General features: G+C 32.4%; 2 pseudogenes; both read left to right on the top strand.

Annotated features, from left to right (window-relative positions):
* Positions 1-211: 211 nt before the first annotated feature.
* LOC143205715 (eukaryotic translation elongation factor 2-like) lies at positions 212-7,374 on the top strand (annotated as a pseudogene).
* Positions 3,945-5,005, top strand: LOC143205716 (eukaryotic translation elongation factor 2-like; annotated as a pseudogene).
* Positions 7,375-9,909: the final 2,535 nt, after the last annotated feature.

Below are 9,909 nucleotides of genomic sequence, written 5' to 3'. Positions count from 1 at the left end.
AGATATTTTCAAGTCAAGGAACAAAGAGGGTATTCAATGTCCGCACCTGTGAACTTACAGGAGTTTTACGGGCGGCCCAATTGATATTTTTATATATTTGTTGTACATGATAAGGGTTTGCTCCAGGAATTAGATGTCGTCATAAACTGGGATGTGATCAGTAAAACCAATTTTAAAATATATAAAACTACTGATGGATTGGAAATAAGGTATGACCTATTTATATTCCGAAAACTATGATAGGTCTGAAGTATATTAATATAGACGATTAGTATTAATATGGATGGCGAAGAAATACAAAAAATGTTTTAAAAACGTCAAAATGTTCCTTTATTTCGTTTTCCTAAGATGTATTCGCAGCAGTTGTTGTATATGTGATGCGTATTGGGAAAATTCCATGAAGAGTGAAAAATATGTTGATATGCTTGAGATATTGATTATGAGGGTCTTTCGATCAAAAACAAGGGTTATACTCAAGTTCTGATCATAACGGATACAATTTTAAAAATGCTTTTGGCGTTATCTCGTAATAAACAAACAACTACAGACGCACTACTACACAGACATGACTACAGATAGACAATTTTCTACAAAATACTAAAAGGAATACAATATACCACGAAGAGATATATCAGAGAGAGCAGCACAATTTACATTTGTAACTTTTCGCAATTTCCTGGAACATGAAATGTGAAATTACGTCTCATCGCTATTGGAATGCCCCAAAATACATTATATGTTGGAACTTTTGATCCGCACAGTTTTCAGTTTACTGAAGATCTGCTTAAAAATTAAGAAGGAAAGATAATAATTTGAATTAAAATATCTACCGGGTGTTGTGTTGCTTCGTTTTAATTTGGTATTAAATGGATTGTTAGTTGGACTGCTTCGATTTTGAACATTACACAACAGTATGAAATCCATAATGTATATAATATATATAGTAACTAAGTAGTATCTATATATAATAACTATGTAGTTTAAATGTTTACATATTTGTGAATTAGTTAACAATAAATTATTTTGAATAGATTTCTATTATAAAATTGAGAATTTTATTATTTTTATTACTCCAGTTATTTCAAATATGGTAAGAATATACATGGGATTGACACTTAGTTTAATAACTACAAGAAAATGTAATTTTAAATCAATAGCATAAAATACACCAGACGGTTAAACTTTATTTTAATATACAAACAATAGTATGAGCTTTCTTCTGTTATTACAGAAATTTGTTTTATGTTTTTAAACATTACGAATTCTTGACATTTATTTTTGATATAGGTGAATTTTACAGCAGATGAAATTTGTGCCATGATGGTCAAAAAACGAAACATCCGTAATATATCCGTCATAGCTCACGCTGATAACGGAAAATCATTTTTAACAGACTCCTTAGTAGCAAAAACTGTTATTATTGCTGATGCCAAAGTTAGAGAAATACATTTTACAGACACCGGAAAAAATTAACAAGACAGATTTATAAGCATATTAAGAATATGTAGTCTTTTGAAATATTGAACGACGAAATTTACAAACCACTGAACTTATGTGATAATTTTGATTAGTGATTCTGAAGCTTTATCTCTTTAAAATAAAACTGGGTATTTGTTATAACAAAAATACTAACTTCTTTCATAAATAATATTGATTAACGCGAAAAAGAATAGAAAGTTTTCTTGATTAATTTGATTGGTTCCTCTGGGCACATAGATTTCCGTTCTGAAGTAACTACTGCCCTTCGTATAACTGATGGTGCTCTTGTAGTAGATTGTGTTTCGAATAAGTAAATTCCTAAATAATTATTTGTATAATAAATAAAATAATTATGTATGTATTTTTGGTATTACTTCACTTTGTATTAATTTTACTAAAGAACATGCATAATGCAATTCAATGCAAATGCAATAACGCATATCTAAATATATTTCTGTTGTAAAGACAATTTATTAAGAACTTCCGAATTAAAGTAGGAAACATTGTAGTGTCTTTACAATCTTTTAATTAATCGTGATGTCATCTCCAAACGCCCCAGGCCGTCATCGGTTGATGATTGGTGCTACTGATCTAATTCGCTATAAATTATGAATTAAGTTAGAAACAATTTACAACCGGAAACTATGTGACGTCAGGCTATCGACGAACGTATTAAGACATTCGTGTTCATGAACAAGATGGACCGTACCCATTTGAAATTGCAGTTGGATGCTGAATAACTTTCTGAATATTTCAACCCAAAAACAGAATAATAATTACAAAAGGTCGTTTTACATGTACATCTTGAATCCCATCTACAAAATTTTTGACTTGATTATGAACTGCAAGTAAACATCTGTTTTATTATTAACAAAAAAATTCTTCCATAACAATTAGGCCACTATATAGTTTACAAAATAACTTTTATGAAGTTATTAGGAAATAAATATATTGTTGGCAGTGCATTGAAAGAAAATTATAAGCCTAGGTATTAAACTCTTTCATGTTACCTGTATCTTTATATCCTATGGTGACAAGCTGTTATATCCAGAATGCATTATATATTTTTAGTTCTTGGGTGTAACTAAAATTTATATTTTAGGAAAGAAGAATATTCTGTCTACACTGCGCATTAACTTGAAATATGAAGACAAGGATAAGGATGGAAAACAATTTAGTTGGATATGGTTACCTGCTTGTGGGTCTTTGCTTCAGATGATTGCGGTTCATTTACCATCCCCAGTAACTGCTCTGAAATACAGAATGGAAATTTTATACGAAAGTCCACATGATGATGAAGCCGCTCTTGGTATGTGTCACCTATATGGTTTTTAAAACGCCTTAAATTTTGGTATTTATTTGTACGTGATTATTTATAATTTACAACTCTAGGCTGATTCACTGTGAATGATTGGTATAAACTAAACAACAATTACCAATTTTTTATTATTTTTTTAATATTTGCATATGACAATACTTTGCTTTTTTTGTTTTTAGGTATTAAGAACTGTGATCCTAACGGTCCTATGATGATATGTGTCTAAAATGGTACCCATTTCTCATAAGGGTTATTTCTACGATTTTGGTCCTGTTTTTTCCGGTAAAGTAGCCACCGGCATGAAGGCTCCTATTCCAAAACCTAAATATGTGGCATCAGGAAAGAAGATTTAAACGAGAAGACAATTCAGGGAGCCATCCTCATGATTGGCCGTTATATAGAAGTCATTGAAGATGTCCCATCTGGAAATATTTGCACTTTGTTCGGTTTGGATCAATTTTTGGTTAAGCCCGATACCATCCCCACATTCATAAACATGCAGAACTTAAATGTCATGAAATTCAGCGTAACTCTCGTTGTACGTAGCTGTGGAACCCAAGAATCCGGCCGATTCACCAAAACCTGTAGAAGGTATGCAAATGTTCGCTTTTATTGTGTGATTATCACTAAGGTCTTCGTCATTTGACTTTACGTTTGAAACGTTTGGCCTTATGGTACAATGTGTCATTGAAGAATCTAGCGAAAACATCATTGCCGGTGCCAGTAATACCGTTGGTATAACTGGTGGTGCTCTTGTTGTAGTAGATTGTGTCATGGGTATGTAAATTCCTAAATTATTATTTGTATAATAAATAAAATAATTATGTAAGTATTTTTGGTGTTACTTCACTTTATATTAATTTTACTAAACAAAAATTAAAATTTTAAATAATGCATATATAAATATATTTCTGTGGTAAAGACAACTTATTAAGAATTTCCGAATTAAAGTAGGAAACATCGAAAAAAGAATCTTGTAGTGTCTACAATCTTTTAATTAATCGCGATGTCATCTCCAACCGCCCCAGGCCGACATTGGTTAATGATTGGTGCTACTGATGCTGCTAATTCGCTATAAATTATGAATAAAGTTAGAAACAATTTTGTAATAATGAATTATTTTCAGGTGTATGTACGAACGGAAACTATGTTAAGTCAGGCTATCGGCGAACGTATTAAGCCAATCTTGTTCATGAACAAGATGGACCATACCCATTTGAAATTACAGTTGGATGCTGATTAACTTTACCAAATTTTCTGACGTTTAACAATCTATGGGGTTAGGAATATTTCAACCCAAAAACAGGATAATGATCACAAAATATTGTTTTCCATGTACATCTTGAATCCCATCTACAAAATTTTTGACCTGTTTATGAACTGCAAGTAAACATGTATTTTGTTATTTAAAAAAAAATTAATTCTTCCAGCACAATTAGGCCACTATATAGTTTACAAAATAACTTTTATGAAATTATTATTAATAAATATATTGTTGGCAGTGCATTGGAAGAAAATTATAAGCCAAGTATTAAACGCTTTCATGTTACCTCTATCTTTATATCCTATGGTAACAAGTTGTTATATCGAGAATGCATTATATACTTGTAGTTCTTGGGTGTAACTAAAATTTCTATTTTAGTAAAGAAGTATATGAAGCTCTTCACTCCACTCTGCGCATTGACCTGAAATGTGAAGACAAGGATAAGGATGGAACACAATTTAGTCGGACATGGTTACCTGCTTGTGGGCCTTTGCTTCAGATGATTGCCGTTCATTTACCATCCCCAGTAACTGCTCTGAAATACAGAATGAAAGTGTTATACGAAGGTCCACATGATGATGAAGCCGCTCTTGGTATGTGTCACCTATATGGATTTTTAAAACGCATTAAATTTTGGTGTTTATTTGTACATGAAGATTTGTAGTTTACAACTCTAGGCTGATTCACTGTGAATGATTGGTATAAACTAAACAACAATTACCAATTTATTATTTTTTTAATATTTGCAAATGACTATACTTTGCTTTATTTGTTTTTAGGTATTAAGAACTCTTATCCTAACGGTAAAATGATGATATGTGTCTATAATGGTACCCACTTCTCATAAAGGTTATTTCTACGATTTTAGTCCTGTTTGTTCCGGTGATGTAGCCAGCGGCATGAAGGGTGCTATCCTGCCATCCATCCTCATGCCATCCTCATGATTGGTCGGTATATAGAAGCCATGGAAGATGTCTCATCTGGAAATATTTGCACTTTGTTCGGTCTGGATCAATTTTTGGTTAAGCCCGATACCATCACCACATTCACAAACATGCAGATCTTGAATGTCATGAAATTCGTGTAGCTGTGGAATCCAAGAATCCGGCCGATTCACCAAAACCTGTAGAAGGTACGCAAATGTTCGCATTTATTGTGTGATTATTACTAAGGTCTGTGTCATTTGTCTTCAGGTTTGAAACGTTTGGCTACGTCTGATCTTATGGTACAATGTGTCGTTGAAGAATCTAGCGAAAACATCATTGCCGGTGACAGAGACCTCCACTTAGAAATCTGTCTGAAGGCCTTGGAGGAGGATCATGCTAGAATTCAAGTAACTTAATCCGACCTAGTAGTACACTTGATGTAACTGATGGTGCTCTTGTTGTAGTAGATTGTGTTATGGGTATGTAAATTCCTAAATAATTTTTTGTATAATAAATTAAATAATTATGGAAGTATTTTTGGTGTTACTTCACTTTGTACTAATTTTACTAAACAAAAATTAAAATTTTAAATAATGCATATATAAATATATTTCTGTGGTAAAGAAAACTTATTAAGAATTTCCGAAGTAAAGTAGGAAACATTGAAAAGAGAATCTTGTAGTGTCTTTACAATCTTTTAATTAATCGCGATGTCATCTCCAACCGCCCCAGGCCGACATTGGTTAATGATTGGTGCTACTGATGCTGCTAAATCGCTATAAATTATGAATAAAGTTAGAAACAATTTGGTAATAATGAATTATTTGCAGGTGTGTTTACAAAGGGAAACTATGTTACGTCAGGCTATCGACGAACGTATTAAGCCAATCTTGTTCATGAACAATACGGACCATACCCATTTGAAATTGCAGTTGGATGCTGAATAACTTTACCAAATTTTCTGACGTTTAACAATCTATGGGGTTAGGAATATTTCAACCCAAAAATAGGATAATGATAACAAAAGGTCGTTTTGCATATACTTCTTGAATTCCATATACAAAATTTTTGACTTGATTATGAACTGCAAGTAAACATGTGTTTTATTATTTAAAAAAAATAATTTTCCAGCACATTTAGGCCACTACATAGATTACAAAATAACTTTTATTAAGTAATTAGGAAATAATTATATTGTTGGCAGTGCGTTGCAAGAAAATTATATGCCTAGGTATTAAATGCTTTCACGTTACCTCTATCTTTATATCCTATGGTGACATGCTATTATATTGAGGATGCATTATATATTTGTAGTTTTTGGGTGTAAATAAAATATTTATTTTAGGAAAGAAGAATATGAAGCCCTTCTCTCTACACTGCGCACTAACTTGAAATATGACCACGAGGATAAGGATGGAAAACAATTTAGGCGGACATGGTTACCTGTTGTTGAGACTTTGCTTCAGATGATTACCGTTCACGGGCCATCCCCTGTAACTGCTGAGAAATACAGAATCGAAATGTTATACGAAGGTCCACATGTATGAATTTTTAAAACGCGTGAAATTTTAGTATTTATTTATACATGGCTATATGTAGTTTACAACTCTATGCTGATTCACTATGAATGATTGGTATAAACTGAACAATTATCAATTTTTTATTATTTTTTAGTATATGCAAATTACTGTACTTCGCTTTTTTGTTTTAAGGTATTAAGAACTACCTAAAGGTCCTCTGACGATATATGTGTCTAAAATGATACCCACTTCTCATAAAAATCGTTTCCATGCTTTTTTCCATGAAGATGTCCCATCTGGAAATATTTGCAGGTTTGACTTGTTGACTTCGGGTTTGAAACGTTTGGCCAAATCCGATCCTATGATACAATGTGGCATTGAAAAATCTGGCGAATACATCATTGTCGGTGCCGGAGAGTTCCACTTAGATATCTGTCTGAAGGCCTTGGAGGGGGATCATGGTAGCATTCAAGTTAATTTATCCGAGCCAGTAGTATGTTACCGTGAAACCGTCAGCGAACAATCTGACCAGATGTGTCTGTCAAAATCGCCAAAAATTACAACAGATATAGGCTTGTATTTCTATCGTGGGTTTCACATTCTTCCGTATTCCTGGCCCCAAGTATTTTAGCTTCCAGGCTTTTAAATATATGCCGTTTGGATTTCAATTGACTTATTTCTATTGTTAGTTTATAAGGCTCTGCAATAAAAAAGCTCAAAGTCTCCTAAGTGAATATAGCATTGATTAAAGAGGATTGAAACGGCATGCTAGTCAGCTAGTGGGATACTCATAAATTATTTAGATGAATATATAATTAGAGAATGATATATATTAGGAGAGTTAGTGTACAGTTCTTTTGGTTTCATTTTTAAATATTTCTTCCGTACTCTGGAACAAATAAAACACGCACTATATAGAGTATTGAACGAAAATTTGCAGATGTGTGAAAATTTCGAAACAAATGTGCTGTCTGGTATCTTGAACATTAAGAACAACGATATTAATTATGTCTCTGTTTGATTTATTTTGATATATATATATATTTACTTTTGATTTATAGATCATACCCATTATTAAGCAAAAAAATGGCAACGCGCTCTTAATTAATTTTTTCAAATCATATTTAATGGAGTGAATTTTATTCTTAATTCTATTTACAGGATTCCAATGGGTAACAAAGGAATCCATCGTGGTGGCGGTTAGATCATTCCTACTACCCGTCGTATGTTGTCTTGTATGCTTGCCTATTAGTTAATATATTATTAACAGGTCAGTAGTCTGGGCAGACGTCCAGCCCAGACTTATTGAACATGTTTGTCAGTGTGAAATTCAGATAAATCTTTTATACAATTAAATTTTCACTCCATCTTTATTTGGTATTGAATGTTAGAAATCCGTTCGATATCGCAGAAAGCCTCACCTGATGATACAGCGGTGTATAAGTAGCAATTTTGAATTGTTGAAATAATTATATCCCGGTTGATTTAGGATTTCTATCCATTCTCAGATAATTCTCCAGAATCGACTTGGTGTAGGGGTTTGGACAATTAAAGTACTGGATACAACTTAGTCCATCTATATTTATACTTTTCAAACAACTTGGTTAAAGCCACAACAGATAAATGAATCAAGAGGGAGGGATCTTCAACCTATCTGGGTGGCTTTATCACGAGCATGCGCCGTAGCTGTTTTACGATTTTATATACAAAACAACTACTCTTAATATTTAATTATTCAACAATATAGAAGCCGATTCAGTATATAGGCGCATCCACCCAATTATTATATGTCTAACATATGTATTGTAACATTCGCAAGATATGTTAGATTAATGGTATATTACTTTCGGTTTAAAGAATTCTTACTTTTTGGCCATTTAGAATAGGGGGACTAATAAAACATTAACAATCGTTAACAAATTATTATATTAACAAATGTTTCAACTTTTAATGAAAATACCAAACAAAAAAAATACCTGATTTCTTCTATAGATTTAATTGGATGTGTAAACATGCTTGTTGAAAAAATATGCCTTAAAATGTTTCGCATTTATAATTTAATTTTTGGAGATATTTCTTCAAGTTTAATATGTCTAAAAAATATACCAAATACCATACCTTAAGTCATGTATCTAATATTCGATCGTTTTATTATTGAATTTTACGTTTTAATATTATAATTTTTCTGGAAACATAATTATTTATCAGATTATTTATTTATTATAAAAGCTAGTACTGTACTAATATACGAAATTCTTTTTTAACATATCTAATATTTTATTTTGTTGTTTTTCAGGATACACATAAAATAAAGAAAGTTTTCCAGATCTCAGTCAATACTTGGACAAAATGTAAACGCGTCGTTAATGACAATCCTTTATTTTCTATAGTACAAATAAAAAGGGCGTGATCCACGTTCTCATCAGAGAGTAGACGGCAGACTGCATCTGCTTTTTAATTCCCAAATATAACAACTTGAGGGAGTCCAAACTTGCTGGAGAAAGCGAATTATAGGAGAATTGGGGAATTGGACAGTAGGGGTTGACAGTACTTTGGAAAAAGGATGAGCAACTTAATATATATTTGGGTATACATGTATGCTAGAGCCTGGTCTGGAATAAGGCGTAAAATACAGCTATAAGAATCACTCGCTGTTCGGTGAACTTGAGAGGACAGTTTTGTCCATTTTTAAGGTCCACCCGATAGAGGTGTGGTGGGCGTGGGTAGAAGAATGAGTCCATAAAGATACCAGATAACTGAAGTAAGGTAGTACATTCCATCTTACCGTGAACTTGTTAGGTTTATTAAGTTGTCTTTTTGTAGCATTCATATGAATCGTAAAATTCAATAGCTAAATATTTATTTTTATTACGAGTTCATGTTATCAACGTTTTTAGTATTTAAATTTCAAACGTTAATTCATCAATAAACTATTATATTTCTTGTCATAGATTTTATAATTAATTAATACATTTTTTGGAAAAATGACTTGTTTTAATGCTTGACCATAAAAAATGACACAAAGTTAAAAAATTACTCTACAGGCGATGTGCATCCATTATAATATTTTTAGAACAGATTTGATGAAGGTAATTGGGCAATTAAAATACTGAGTTCAACTGGGCCGCTCTGTATTTATACTTTATGAATAAGTCGGTTATGGCCACATCACAGAATTAATCAAGCTGGAATCTTCATCGTGCCCGTGAGGCTTTAACTCGAGCTTGCCCCGTAGCGTTTTACATATTTGTATTTCAGGGCAGCAAAACATTTATTTATGCAATCGTGCATAAAAGCGCATTTACCATATAGGCGTCTCTAATCAATTATTTGTGTCTAACATTCGGCCACCCTGACCTTGCAAGACTTCACTCCGGCCTGCTCTTGGAATATGGTGGTTTT

This window comes from Rhynchophorus ferrugineus, unplaced genomic scaffold (assembly GCF_030347505.1).
Source record: "Rhynchophorus ferrugineus isolate W39M unplaced genomic scaffold, kcgeb_rfMv2 rfM14, whole genome shotgun sequence".
In the NCBI taxonomy this organism is placed as follows: Eukaryota; Metazoa; Arthropoda; class Insecta; order Coleoptera; family Curculionidae; genus Rhynchophorus; species Rhynchophorus ferrugineus.
Note: the sequence above shows the minus strand (reverse complement) of the source record. Positions and strands in the feature narration are given on the sequence as shown.